Source organism: Rana temporaria, chromosome 1, assembly GCF_905171775.1.
Source record: "Rana temporaria chromosome 1, aRanTem1.1, whole genome shotgun sequence".
Lineage (NCBI taxonomy): Eukaryota > Metazoa > Chordata > Amphibia > Anura > Ranidae > Rana > Rana temporaria.
This window is the reverse complement of record NC_053489.1, coordinates 131,561,994-131,577,725: the sequence shown is the minus strand read 5'-3', so window position 1 is coordinate 131,577,725 and position 15,732 is coordinate 131,561,994.

Genomic DNA, 15,732 nt, shown 5'->3' with positions numbered 1-15,732 from the left:
GTTTCTTATAAACACAGAGTTTTATTATTTCATGCCTACACCAGTTCTCTGTCCTGGTAGGATGGACTACAGCATGGTAGAGCCTAATGTGCTTTAGGGACTTACTTCCATCTTTTTAAGTGAGACATAATATCTTGTGTTTTAATCCAGTTGTTTTTTTGGCCCAAATGAATTTGTTTAAAAGAGTTTTAAGACCAGCATTTGATCAACGCTCACAGCCATTAGCTGCAAGTGTAGATCTGTGTATTCTGATGGGGAGTGGGTTGGTAGGGGGACATGCTGTTAAAATACAATAGAACAGCAGGAGAGGTCCTCTGCATCAACATTGTGATGATGCAGACATAAGTAAGTTTTTTCTTATTCAACATGATGGTTGAACAAAAAAAACTGTTCATTTATGCCAACATACATCACCCATTGTGATCGTTGGCATACATATTGTTTAATAGTTGGCTGTTTTGGGGATACAATATAAGACAATTTATCAGGTGGGAAATAATTAAGATTAAAAACCTGGGAAATTAGTTTTGTCTTGCACTTTACACACCATTGACTCATCTCTGCTAATTTGTAGGGTTGTAGGACCTTGCCTATATAATTCTAAATTATCCTATATAAGAGTAAGCAGGAATATAGTAGCTCATAAAAGAAGCATAATCTACTCAATTTTAAGGAAGCGGGATATGATACCTAATATATTGACTGCTAAGCAGAATCCATGAAAATTATATAAATCTTATATACTGCAGTGTAAACGCTAAACATTCTATTATCTATGAGCATAAGTCATTTTGCTCTTCTTTGTAAACTTTTTTACAACTGTTTGCAAAGAGCTTGTCCACCAAGCAGCAAAAGTGTGTAGCTAGCTGATATTCCCAGCGCTTGATATTTTACTGCTGCCATTGGGAGCGTGGCATTAATCAACATCAGTGTTAAGCCCTTCTTAATTTATTATTTTAATTATTTTCCAAAGACACACAAGTGTTTCCTATGTATGCGTGACAGCTTTGCCCAGGGGTAGAATAAACAGCATTTATTAAACTTGTAAACATTTCCTTACGAGCACAGCCCTTCATTTTGATATATCTTTTTTATATACTGTGATATAAATTATTTAACAAGCTGGTTTCACCCTGATGCAGACTCCTCATTTACAAACTATTATTTTGGTAGTGACATTAAGCTCTTTACAATTATGCTTGCAAAGGTCTATGATCTGTTATATAAATCTTGCTACTGTTGTTTTACTGAGTTAATGGTATTTTCTTCAGCCACAGGAGTTGATTGTAATAGAAAAAGAAACTGCTGGGAAGGTTTGAATACCTTGGCCTCTGTCTTGTAATAAGTCACTGTAAATGTCTCCTGGGGTGTTGGTAACAAAGGAGGCTGATAGGTGTTTGTCCAGTTCTTTTATTTGAAAGTGTGTATTCTTTTCATACAGTCGTTACTCAGCAACATCTCTTAAAGTGATTGTAAAGGTTTGCATTTTTTGTTAAAAAAATAACAAACATGTTATACTTACCTGGGGTTTTCACAGAGTGGACCCAATCCTCCTCTTCTGGGGTGCCCTGTTGGCACTCCCCCTCTACATTGGGTGCGCCCTTGGAGAGGCGTTACCGAGCGCCGCTGCTGTGTCCATTGACACAGACAGTAGGTCTCAGACCCAAATGGAAGGATAATTCAGATGAAGACACCTCAGTGGAAATCCAGGGAGGGTCCAAAACCTGCTTACATGACTACAATCCATTCATGGATGGTGTAGAATATAACAGTCAAATGATGAAGCCCTATCTGGCAGCCAGTGGATCCATTCACTGGTATAAAAATTGTCCATCTACCTGTTCCAATTGGCCATTTACAACTTTAATGTCATCTACAGGGCCACAGGAAGACATTACTCCTTCTTCTGCTGCCTTTCTCCCATGTAATGTGCCCTGTTCCCATGCAATATGTCATGATCCCACTTAATGTGCCCTGCTCCCATGTAAACATGCCTTGCCACCATGCAATGTGCCCTGCTCTAATGTAATGTCCCCTGCCCCCATATAGTGTGCACTGCTTTCATTTAATGTGCCCTGTTCCTAAGTATTGTGACCTGCTCCCATGTAAGGTGCCTTGCTGTGTGCCTTATAATGTGCCCTGATCCCATGTAATGTGCTCTGCTTCTAAGTAATGTGCACTGCTCCCACGTAATATGCCCTGCTGTTCCCTCATGTAATGTGCCTGCTGCCCCAATATGTACATATATGTCTTGAAAAAGTATTTATACCCCTTGAAATTTGCCACATTTTGTCATGTTACAATCAAAAATGTAAATGCATTTATTGGAATTTTTCGGTGAGGGACCAACACATAATTGTGAAGGGGAAAGAAAAATGTTAAATGTTTTTTAACATTTTTTACAAATAAATATGTGAAAAATGTGGTGTGAATTTTTTATTCAACCCCCCCCCCCAGTCAATACTTTGTAGAACCACCTTTCGCTGCAATTACAGCTGCAAGTCTTTTTGGGGATGTCTCTACCAGCTTTGCAGATCTAGAGAGTGACATTTGTGCTTGTTCTTCTTTGCAAAATAGCTTAAGCTCTGTCAGATTGGATGGAGAGCGTCTGTGAACAGCAATTTTCAAGTCTTGCCACAGATTCTCAATTGGATTTAGGTCTGGACTTTGCCTGGGCCATTCTAATACATGAACATGCTTTGATCTAAACCATTCCACTGTAGCTCTGGCTGTATGTTTAGGGTAATTGTCTTGCTGGAAATCTCCACCCCAGTCTCAAATCATTTGCAGACCCTAACAGGTTTTCTTCTAAAGTTGCCCTGTATTTGGCTCCATCCATCTTCCCATCAACTCTGACCAGCTTCCCTGTCCCTGCTAAAGAAAAGCATCCCCACAATATGATGCTACCAGAAAAAATGTAAACAGCCCTTGTAATAAAAAAAAAGCATGATAGGACCTCTTAAATATGAGATCTGGGGTCAAAAAGACCGGTAAGCAACGGAGGACATCGGATCATGGTGGGAATGGGGGCACCTCTCGCAGCAAATCCACTGCAGAGAGCACTATTATGGAAAAACGGACAGCTCACTGAAGATGAGAATAATGGGGTTTTGGCAGCTAGCTGCTGCCATACCAAAGATATCCCTCTTCAAAATACCGACCTATATCGGCGTGAGCAGGTCCGGAAGTGGTTAAGGACTGGAAGGAATTCCCCATCTTAATGACCAAGCGTTTTTTTTGCGATACGGCACTGCGTTCCTTTAACTGACAATTGCATGGTCATGCAACGTTGTACCCAAACACAATTTATGTCCTTTTTTTCCCCACAAATAGAGCTTTATTTTGGTGGTATTTGATCACATCTGCGTTTTTTTTGCGCTATTAATAAAAAAAGAGCGTCAATTTTGAAAAAAAAAACAATATTTTTTACTTTTTGCTATAATAAATATCCTCCTCAAAAAATCAGTTTAGACCAATATGTATTCTACATATTTTTGGTACAAAAATAATAAGTGTATATTGATTGGTTTGCGTAAAAGTTATAGCGTCAAAATAGGGGATAGATTCATGGCATTTTTATTATATATATATATTTTTTCTACTAGTAATGGCAGCAATCTGTGATTTTTAGTGAGACTGCGATATTTCGAAGGACAGATCGGACACTTTTGACACATTTTTTGGACCATTGACATCTATACAGCTATCAGTACTATAAAAATGCACTGATTACTGTGTACATGTCACTGGCAGGGAGAGGGTTAACACTAGGGGGGCATCAAGGGGTTAAATGTGTTCCCTGAGAGGTGTTTCTAACTGTGGGAAAATGGACTGATTACTAGGAACATCAGATCTGTCTCTCCTCCCCTGTCAGAACGGGGGTCTGTCTGTTGACAGAGCCGTTCTGGCTCTCTGTGGAGCGATTGCAGGTGGCCGGCAGATATCGCGGCCATGCGTATCAGCACCAGCGTCGCACTGCCTAGAGCTCTAAAAGGGGCCAACGTACAATGACGACGATTTGCCCAGGAGAGCAAACTTGCCACAGTACAACTGCGGCGGCTGTTCTTAAAGTGGTTAAATATCACAAAAATAAAGCTCCATCAATCTAAAAAAATATATAAAATTCATGTGGGTACAATGTTGCATGACTGAGTAATTGGCATTCAAGTGTGAAAAAAATGCACAAAAAAATGTGGGATGACCTCATTGTAGCCATCGTTTTTATTGAATATGCGCTGTATTCTCATCCAATATGTAAGTGCAATTTTCTATTAAATTGTAATTGATTTTTACGGTGTTACACTATGGCGTCCCCTCTTCTCTTCTTTACATCCATGTGGGATTTCTAAATACGGATGTCCATTGCCTGTATCACCTGAGCGAGCGAGCCTTTAGCCTGTTCCAGGTTACAGAAATCCAGCTTCACCGCCATCTGCCATAACCAATCCCCACTTTGACGAAATTCTACACCAAGGTTTTTTATCAAGTCTGTTTGACTCTGGAAATATACTTTTCACAGAGTCCACTTATTCTGGTAAGCCTGCATTTTTATCGGTGGTGGGATCTTTCTTCACACTTGGAACTTCAATTCCACTTACACCTATTCACCATTTGGAGTCACCGTTGTATTTATATTTATTGAGTTTGAGTTTTTTCGGACTTTGGGATATTCTCCTATCACTCAGCACCCATTTGGACTCTTTTTGTACTTTTTATAGGTTTTATGTATTCATTTATTTTTCATTCATTTATGTGGTGGTTTCCCCTTCCATGTACAATCATATTTATACAGCGATTATGTACATTATGACTTTAGTGTTATAATTAGTTGTATTAGAGCGCTGCACTTTTTTGTCCATATTTTGCACAAAAAAATGTGAAAATGGTCTGGGCAGGAAGGAGTAAAACAGGCTTGCATTCAAGTGATAATGAGTGAAGTGCTTTCCGCTTTTTCTTTCCTGTCCAATATACCTAATGATCCTGCCATTTTCACTATTCCATGGTATCTTCCTTTTCTAGGGTGCCAACATTTTAAGGGCTCTGGTGAAATTCGGACAGTTTTGTCACCCTCCCCTCAGTGACTGCCGCAAGAAGCATTTTTCGGGTTCTAAAAAATGGGCAATAAAAATTCGAACATGCTCTATTTTTTCACTTTGTTTTTAACGTTGTCGTTTTTAAGGTTGTAAAAAATGGTCGTGTGTGGGCTTTAACGACGTGGAAAAACCCGCGCATGCTCAGAAGCAAGTTATGAGACGGGAGCGCTCGTTCTGGTAAAACTAGCGTTCGTAATGAAGATAGCACATTCATCACGCAGTAACAGACTGAAAAGCGTGAATCGTCTTTTACTAACACGATATCAGCAAAAGCAGCCCCAAGGGTGGCGCCATCCGCATGGAACTTCCCCTTTATAGTGCCGTCGTACGTGTTGTACGTCACTGCGATTTGCTAGAGCATTTTTTTTCACGATCGTGTGTAGGCAAGGCCGTTTTAATTATCGGGTTGAAGAAAACGTAGTTTTTTCTAGAGCCTGAAAAACGTAATTTTTTACAACCCGCAAAACGATCGTGTGTACGCGGCATGATTCTCCTCTTGAAAAGGTGACCACAGCATACGTGATTCAATCCGTGCTCCTAAAAGGCCTGCACTCATCAGATTTTCCACCCCCCTCTTGGGGTATATAGCTTCCACAGTATATGCCACTGTGCAGCACCCTGGAAGATCGCCAGCCAAAAATATGTTTTTCTAGTCCTCCAAAATATTTGCCATACAGAAGAGATAAGAGCCCAATAGTATAATACTGTTTCTACTGTTTATTTATTAAAATAGCGAGCATTTACATTATATGCTTATACTGTTTGCGCAGAATGTGAGTACATTTCCACATTACTTTAATGAAGCACGTCCCCACTCCCATTCCTGGCCGGCCGGGTAGCGTGCTTTGGATACGGGTCTGGTATGGATTGTAGGGGGACCCCCTACGTCGATTTTTCGGCGTAGGGGGGGTCTCCTTACAACCCATACCAGACCTAAGGGCCTGGTATGCTCCTGGGGGGGAACCCATGCCGGTTTTGATTTTACAAATTGCCGTGGAGTTCTCCCTCAGGAATGCATACCAAATGCCGTCGCTTGAATGGGCTTTTACATGGTGTGACTAACTTTCCACATTGTAAAACCAGCCCTAGTTTTGCTTAAAAGCTTTGTGGATCTGCTTAAGTCCTCATTTGCATACTCAAAGCGGCATTTCAATAAGAAATGCCCCCAGCGGCGGATGCGGTACTGCATCCTAAGATCTGACAGTGTAAGTGTCTTACACATGTCAGATCTTCTGCCTAACTTTGGAAAAAGCCTTTTGAGGATCGTTTCCAAAGTTAGGCACAGAGATAAGCAGGCTGAACAGCAGTTCCGCCTGCGTATCTCTTTTGAGAATTTGGCCCATTGTTACCAATATAAACAAACAAAGGGAATTTAGAAAGTATTTTAGTGTAGTAAATTTAGTAACTTGCAACTTTAAGACATTTGTAAACATCTGTTTTTTTTCTTTACTGAGGGTTTAAATTTGTTTGAGCAAATTACAATTTGTAGGTTCTCTAAAACTTCAAATTTAAACACATGTTGGGTCCCTTTACTACCAATGTTAGGAATAAAAATTGAACATGCATAGCAAGAACAATTACTTGCCTGTTAAGCATTCTCTGTTGTACAACATAATTAAAGCCTTATATTCTGCAACTAGTTGATTACAATTTTCAAAAGCCTATTTGTCAACTAAAATTAAAAGATAACATATTACATACAATAATAGTTTAAAAAAATTGTTAGTTAATATGCTGCCCTTGTTCTGTAATATTTTTTTTTCTAAAAACGTTTTTTCTCCTATCTCCTAACTAATAAATCAGAGAATAACGATCCCATGAGACTGTCAGGGCATCTGACCCTTGGGCACAGGGATCTCTTGTTCTTGACACAAAATTATCTAACTTTGCGTTGAACCTGGAAGCCAACAGGTCCACATCTGGGGTGTCCCATTTCTGACATATGATTTGAAATATGTCGGGGTGTAGAGACCATTCTCCTGGATTCAGCTGCTGACGGCTTAAAAAATCCACCTGCCAATTTTCTACCCCTGGAATGAAGACCGCAGACAGGCGAGGAATATGCCTTTCTGCCCAAGCCAGGATGTGATTCACCTCTCTTTGGGCATCCAGACTTCTGGTGCCTCTTTGGTGATTGATATAGGCCACGGCTGTAGCATTGTTGGACTGAATCCAAACAGGCCAACCCTGCAGTCTGCAGGACCAGACTCTGAGGGCCAGATGAATTGCCCGAATCTCCAGAATGTTGATGAGTGGGAGCTTTTTGGCTCCGGACCACTTCCCCATGGCAGATGCCTCTTCTAGAGCTGCCCCCAGCCAAGAAGGCTGGCGTCTGTGGTTACCAATTTCCAGGTAACCGGAGTGAAGGATTTTCCTTTTGACAGATTTTGGGGGAGCAACCACCAATTGAGGCTCTGGCGAACCTTTGGAGATAAGATAATAGGAAGGTCCAGGGCCTGAACATCTTTGTTCCAAGCGGACAAAATTCTGCCCTGTAACGGCCTTGAGTGAACCTGGGCGTAGGGGACAGCCTCGAATGAGGCTACCATCTTCCCCAATAATCTCATGCATAGACAGATGGAAGGCCTTCTCTTTGCCTTTATCACTCAGACCAAGTCTCCTATGGCTTTTACCTTTGGCTTGGGAAGTAATACCTTCCTTTGAGATGTGTCTATAATCATGCCCAAATACTCCAGCCTTCTTTGAGGCTGCAAGGAGGATTTTTCCAGATTGAGGACCTAGCCTAGGTACTCTAAATATTCCACCGTGCTGTGCACATTGTGGCCCAAGCGTGCAGTGGACTGATCTATGATCAACAGATCATCCAGATAGGCTGTTACTGCTATGCCCCATGCCTTTAGCCTTGCCAGGGCCAGGGACAGTATTTTTGTGAACACTTGAGGTGCTGTAGCCAGCCCGAAAGTAAGGGCCACAAACTGAAAGTGGCGCTGATCCACTGCAAACCTTAGAAACCTCTGGTGAGCGGAGAATATTGGCACATGTAGATATGCATCTCTGATGTCTATTGATGCCAAGAATTCTCCTCCCTGACAAAGGCCTTCTTTTTTTCTGGATCTTTAGCAACTCTCGATCTCAAAAAACGGGGTGGCGAAAGTTCTCTGAATTCTAGCTCGTAGCCTAATGAGACTCTGTGGAGATGACCCACTTGTCCTGACCTTCGTTCCACCAGGCGTTTGCAAATTGCAGCAGCCTTCCCCCCACTCGGCTGAGCGGGGGCATCCCTTCATAGGGACGTTTTGGGGTTCTGCTTAGACTTTGAACCCCAAGTCCTTTTCTGCCCTTGGGCTTGGCTCTGGGCCTTTCCACATGTGTACCTGCAGGAGATTCATGCAGGATGCTTGCTGAACAGAGTCCATAATCGCACCATTCGCAAAACACAAGGCCTTAGGAAGGTCCTCATAAACCACAATCCCCTCTGTAGGGAGGAGGTTAATCATCTGCTTCATTTGTTCCTTGAGGAACTGACATACACCAATAGTTGCAACTGCAGTTTGTACTGCAGCACCAGCCATGGAAGAGGAGGGTTTCAATAGGGACTCCAGCTTTTTATCAGTTGAATCCTTAAAACCCTGAGCATTGTCTATAGGACATGTCAGGTTTTTGTTTGCACAAGAAATAGCTGCATCAATAGCAGGTACCCCCCATTTCTTAGTGAAACCTTCCTCCATAGGATCAGTCATCATACATCAGTTTATCCAGCAAGGGATAAACTGGAAAGGAGCATGCAGCCTGTGGGGACTTCCAGGATCCCAAAGAGGAAGCATAGAAGCTTCAACGGGAGACAATTTGTAAGTGGCACGCACCATCTCTGCATAATATTGCACCTGCATGTGCATCTTTAGCGACTGAAAGGTAGCAGGAATCCTCTCATCCTCTGAGTCCTCAGACTGCACATGATCCTCATCTCCATAGAGAGATTTTTCACCCTCAGAAGGCTCATCTGATGAGAGAGCCAGAGCAGATGAAGGGGATCTACCCCGTTTTCTGCTATCTTTCAAGGAGGTTGCGATAATAGTAGCAATCCTTCCTTCTAAAGCCCTGTATACACGATCGGTTTGTCTGATGAAAACGGACCGATGGACCGTTTTCATCGTACAAACCGATCGTGTGTGGGACCCATCGGTTTGTTTTCCATCGGTGAAAAAAAATAGAACATGTTTTAAAATTTCCCTATGGATAAAAAAACGATCGTCTGTGTGGAAGTCTATCGGTCAAAAATCCACGCATGCTCAGAATCAAGTCGACGCATGCTCGGAAGCATTGAACTTCATTTTTCTCAGCACCTCATAGTGTTTTCCGTCACCGCGTTAGACGCGGTCGGATTTTTGACTGATGGTGTGTAGGCAAGATTGATGAAAGTCAGCTTCATCGGATATCCGACGAAAAAATCCATCGGATTAGATTCCATCAGATATCCGATCGTGTGTACAGGGCATAAGCCATTCAAAGCAACTTTTAAAGCGTCCTTAGTGACGTATACAGGAGCTGCCATAGGAGAAGCTGCAGAACCAGACAGGGGCTCATCCTGTGAGGTTGCTATCAGTTTTTTAAAATAAACCTTTTTTTGTAAATAACGTTAACATGCTTTGTACCAAAAATTCTATGTTAGTGTTGCAGTAAATAGAACAAGCAGCAGAATAACATATATACGTTTTCCCCACAGTAATGGTGCTTGTGTTCAAAATATTGCTGGTCAAACTTGAAAAAAATTGTTTTTTCAAATGTTTACTTGTTTTTCCCAATAAAATGCAAATAAATTCATACAATTCCCAGAAGACCTTAAGATCACAAGAAGGCCTTGTTGGTCCCCCAAAAATGATATATGTATCAATTCTGTATCATAAGTAATAACAAAGTTATAGTCTCATGAATAGACACATAGCTGAAATGTGAAAATATGGCCTTGTCCATAGAGGGTAAACAGGTGTGACAGCCGAAGTGGCTATGGGAGACAAATCCTGAAAATTACTATTGACCATTTTCAAATCCAATAGACAAGGGATTGCCAAACAAAGGGCAAGGGAAACACAGCACTTGCTTCGGGAATATGTACTGATTCAAAATATAAATGTTAAAATACCATACAACAGAGAAAGGGTCCTTTTTTTTATGGATCTTTGAGAGTGACATTGAAAATAAATCCTTCCTGTAATTTAGAGATGCCGTTCAGCTGTACATGATGTTACAAAACATTATGATTTACACGAAACAACATCAGCGACACTGTATTCTGGCATCATATACTGTATTTTGCAAGTGTAAATGTATGTAACAAGATTGCATTGCAATCTGATTAATTTAAACTTGGCAACTTCAATAAAAAGTATTTTTTATGTCATTTCGGCATTGAATTTTTTTTCCAGCAGCAATAGGCCTGAATTAAGTGGTCGAAGTAGCAGCCAAAATAGATCTAAACGCTATAGATAGTTTTAAACTAAACTAAAGAAAAAAAATAAAGAATTAACGCTAAAGCTCTCAACTTCATTCTTTTTGGTCACTGGCAATTTTTTTTATAGTATAGCTTGTGACCCTTTTTTTCACAATACCAAACTGCAGTGCAAAATTTTAATCCTACAAACATAGTACATTTTTATTCTAAAATGAACATTCAGAGGCCAAGACCGGGCAGGTGTTATCATGAAATAAAAGCTAAAGTGCAGCCTTTGAGTAGGAAATTTAAAAAGCTCTAAAAGTAGAAATAATTGTACTAGTGTAAATAAAGAAAGGAAAAGAGGGATGTGCTAGTAAATTGAATCAATAAAAGTGATGTGAATCAAACATAAATTAAATAAATATAGCATAAGAAAGTCCATAAATAGGTATATGACAGTGATGTGAATCAAAATCAAACAATTAAATATAAGAGTCCATAATTAAGTATAGAAGCCTGGTGTGTCCAATCCCTTAACGGTGCATTGGATAGGGTGAACCTCAAGAAAATGAACCCACTAACACACGTGTGCCACCACCGTGAGGTTATCCTGCTTACCAGAAAGCAAATGGTATGAAGCCTATAAGGAAATCTCACTCCAGGTCTATATGAACTACAGCTCACAATGGTAAACAGCACAACGGACTGGATGGGTGAAACATATCAGGCAAGCCAGGCAGTCAGCGATCAAATCCCCAGAATAAAAAACACTCACATAGTATAATTCAAACTAAGTATGCAAGTTTAAAAGTACACTTAGGCCCCGTACACACGACCGGATCTGTCCGCTGATACTTGTCCGCGGACCAGTTTCAGCAGACAAGTTCGGTCGTGTGTACGGCCTATCGGACCGTTTTCCAGCCGACATTTGTCCAGCCGACCGTTTTCCAGCAGACAAAAAGTTCTTAGCATGCTAAGAAACCTGTCCGCTGGAAACCTGTCCGTCGGACATGTTCGGTCGTCTGTACAGACTCACCGGACATGTCCGATCGACCGCCATCCCTCGCATGCGTCAAAGTGATTTGACGCATGCGTGGAAGTATTTACCTTCTAGGGCCGCGCACGTCGCCGCATAATCGTCGCGGCGACGGCGCGGCCACGTCACCGCGTATTGTGTACGCGCGGATTTCTGTTTGATGGTGAGTACACACATCAAACAGAAATCGGCCAGACGACTGTCAGCTGAAAACGGTCCGGCGGACCTTTTTCATCGGACAGTTCGTCTGTGTGTACAAGGCCTAACACAAACAAGGATAAAAACTTCCATATATTGGAAAAGGGACGGCCGGCATGCAGACACCCGTCCACGAGCGATGATGTGTACAATAATGCTAGCAAAAAAATTGTAGTGACTCAATGCAGTCAGTAAGTAATTTTTACTAGACCGCAGTTTTCCAGGGAGGGACCAGGCAGATTTTAATCAAAAAATATACGGTAATCTGAGGTATACATTAAATATTTACAAACTTCATGCGCTGCATGAAAGCACTTTTATTGGTCTGTAGTCCCACTGTGAAAGACCTGGCAGTTTTAATCAAGAATTTATAATAAGAGTGCAATTTTTTAACAGAAAAAAGTCAGAGTACAGTATTTAGGCACTTTTTTTCCAATTTTCAAAGAAGAGACACCAAGCTATTTTTAATCAAGAAATTACACAGAAAAACAAGCCGGCAAAATATAGTACTGGCACTTTTACTGGGCAGGGCAGTGGAATGGACTGCAAACTGGCATACACAGAGCATGATTTACCCTGCAGGAATCATTCAAAATTTTGCAGCAGAGACCCAGCTGCAGAAACATTAAGTGTGACACCTTTACAGTGTCTAATCACCATATTAGGCCACAAACTTTTGAGACACAATGTAGAATTATCACGGCCAAAACAAGTACAAATTTTGTAGCTGAAGCCCAGGTGTGGAAAAATTATGTGTGGCACCTTTGCAATTCCAAAGCCGCAGAATGGGGCAGAAGAGGCCGCAAGAACTGGTAATAATGGAAGACCAGCAGTTGTGCCAGGAGCTAGTTATGGTGGTCAACAGTGATGCCAGGAGATGGTAATGTCAGTAGGCGAGGTGAAAGGACCTGGTAATGATGCATAAGATAGTAATAGTGACTGGCCAGGAGATAGTTATGGGTGGCAGATAATCAGTGTTTTCAGGAGATTGTTATATGGCAGGGTATGGTAATATCAGAAGACCAGCAGTGGTGGAAGGAGCTTGTAATGGTGTCAGGAGCTGATAATGTTAGTGAACCATCAGTAGCTTCATAACATTGTTATGGTGAAAGGAGCTGTTAAGGGTGGCAGGTCAGCAGCAGAGAATGAGACTGGTAATGGTGACAGGAAATGAAAGAGGTGGCAGGCTGACTTAGATGACAGGAGCTTGTAATGGTGGCAGGCCAGCTTCAGTGGCAAGAGGTGGTAATGGTGTAAGGTATATTCATTCTTTTGAGGCTCGAAAATAAAATAATATTGTTAGCTGCACCTATAAAGGATTTGTAAAAAAAAAAAAAAAATTCATAAAAGTTTTATTTATTGAGAACATAGCATAACATACAGGACAATGTAATTGTCACAAAACAGGAAATAACAGAGCATCATGAAAGTAACACACGACATGATACAACATGAAGTTTCCAGTTGACATTTTCTGATCATGACCGAGGCACAAAAAGTGTGATGTAGCGGAAAAGGGCGGAGGATCATAAATTTCAATTTTCCCCTCCCCATCTCCCCCCATTAAATGCTGAGGGGAGAACGCGGCGTAAGACACCGATCATGTTCAGTATTTAGAGTGCAATGTATCATGACAGGACAGGGGCCAGGGGCCCACAAAGAGGAAAAAGAGATAGACGAGAAAAGAAAAGGAAAGAGAAAAAGAGAAAAAAGAAAAAGGAAAAGGGGAGGGGAGGAAGAAACAAGGACAAGTAAGCACAGTAAGGGGAAAAACAGAGGGGGTATGAGTGGATCCGCGCCGCCCCCCCCTCCCCAGCCCCCCGTAACACAGAAGGAGTATTGCCCATTACATCCGACAACCTAGGAGACACACCGACGGTAGCGATCAGTGGTGAAAAAATGATTCCAGCAGGCCCAAATGATGGAAAATGTATGCATTCTATCCTGTGAAATGAAAATCAATTCCTCCAATTCTTTTATGGAGGAAATCTGCGCGAGCCACTCCCTGACTGTCGGAACGGCGGTGGAGCGCCAATGTCTAGGAACACAAATTCTGGCAGCTTTGACCATATGCATGGCTAAGGATTTGTAATAGTCTTTTTTGGTTAGCAATGTATGATGCAAGAGGAATTGAGATGGAGTATAGTCCAGAGTGTAGGTAGTGATATGTGAGATGAGACCATGGACTTCCCTCCAAAAGGGTGGAAGGATTTCACACTCCCACCACACATGGAGCATAGTTCCCACTCCCGCTCCGCACCTCCAGTAAGTGTCAGGAATACTAGGGGAAAATTGTAATAATTTTTTATGAAAGTAAGCCAGTCCACTGTGGTCCTCAATTCCAAGTGTGTCTGCATCTGAACCCCAACCTCTTAGTGCCAGGAGGGACAACAGTGTCTTCAATTATCTAAACCCACTCACATACAACTGGAGTTGGGGGGGAGGGGGGATGAAACATACCCCTAGAAGACAACCCAATGTCCTCCTACTCCTCACTGTCCCAAACCTCTTCCTCATACTCTTGCTCAGCATTCTGCTGTCTCTACCTCTTCCGCAAACTCTTTAAGGAGGCTTCCAGATTACTATAAGCCACCTGCATGCAGACCTCAAAACTACCAGCCAGGGTTGTCCCCCCTTTCCTGGACAGCCAGGCTGCATGCTCAAATTAATGATCTGTTGATGTTTAGGCAGCACCCACTTAAAATCCATACTTTTTTTTATTCTGGCTAAAGTGACATTTATAAAGAAAAAAATATATAGTTTATATTGAGAGAAAATTACATTACATTGCCAAATTTTTTAGAAAAAACAAAACAGAACAAAGACCAAAGGTTCCCCAAAACACATAGCAGACCAATAGAGGAGGTCTGTGTGCTCTTTTTGTTTGTTTTTTTCCTTAAAAGAAACTGCCAAATAAATGAAATTTTACAGCAATTTTTAACACTTTTGTTCCTTTGTAAATGTCAGTGCTGCCTTTGCACTTTCTACACATCACAAAGATGTGCCCCTTACAGGCAGGATTAGGGCACCCCTAGGCATGTTTTTAAAGGAATTGGGCCTTTTTAATGTTTTACTTGAAGCATTTAAAAATCACTGCTCCCAGCCAAATGGAATCTTTAAAAAAATGTCATTGGTATATGTTCCCCAAGGCAGTGGGGAACATATTTGCCCAGAAAATTGACACTTTTAATTTGACAGATTTGGCTCTAAACAAAGGCACAAAGACACTGGAATGTTTAAATTGGTTGTAAACCGCATATATAATTTTTTTTTTTTTAAACCTGCAAGGCAAAAGGCATAATCAGCTAGTATGCACCGCATAATAGCTGATTATGAAATACTTACCTCGGAACGAGGTGTGTAGCACTTACCTGGTCCACGCCGAGCGAGATGTCATCTTGCTCCGGCGTGTCTTCCGGGTATCGCCGCTCCAGCGCTGTGATTGGCTGAAGCGGCGATGACCTCACTCCTGCACGTGCGCGCGGGAGATTTAAAATCGGCAAGGTCCGGCGGCTGCCGGATCTTTCGCCGTGGATTCCCCCTGCGCATGCGCCGCTGCAATCAGCGGCGCATTGCGAGGGGAATATCTCCTAAACCGTACAGGTTTAGGAGATATTCTTTATACCTACAGGTGAGCTGTATTATAGGCTTACCTGTAGGTAAAAGTGAAAAATAAGGGTTTACAACCACTTTAAAAGACACAACAGGTGTAAGATTAGAGGTTGCAAGCAGGATCACATTTATAAACGGTGAGAAGAGATTGGGAGATCACACTGAAAGGCATTGGGAGACACTTTCAAACAAGGTGGGGACAAACCAAAGAAACACAAAAAATTTCAGGGTCACTAGTAGTCTCTCAGAACATAGAATACTAGGAATATAGGGAGTTACTTGGAATCTTCTCAGAAAGTCAGGGACACAAGGAAGTCCGGCGGAGGCTCTTTACCATGTGATCAGCCGTGTCCAACCACGGCTGATCACGATGTTAACAGGAAGAGCCGTTGATCGGCACT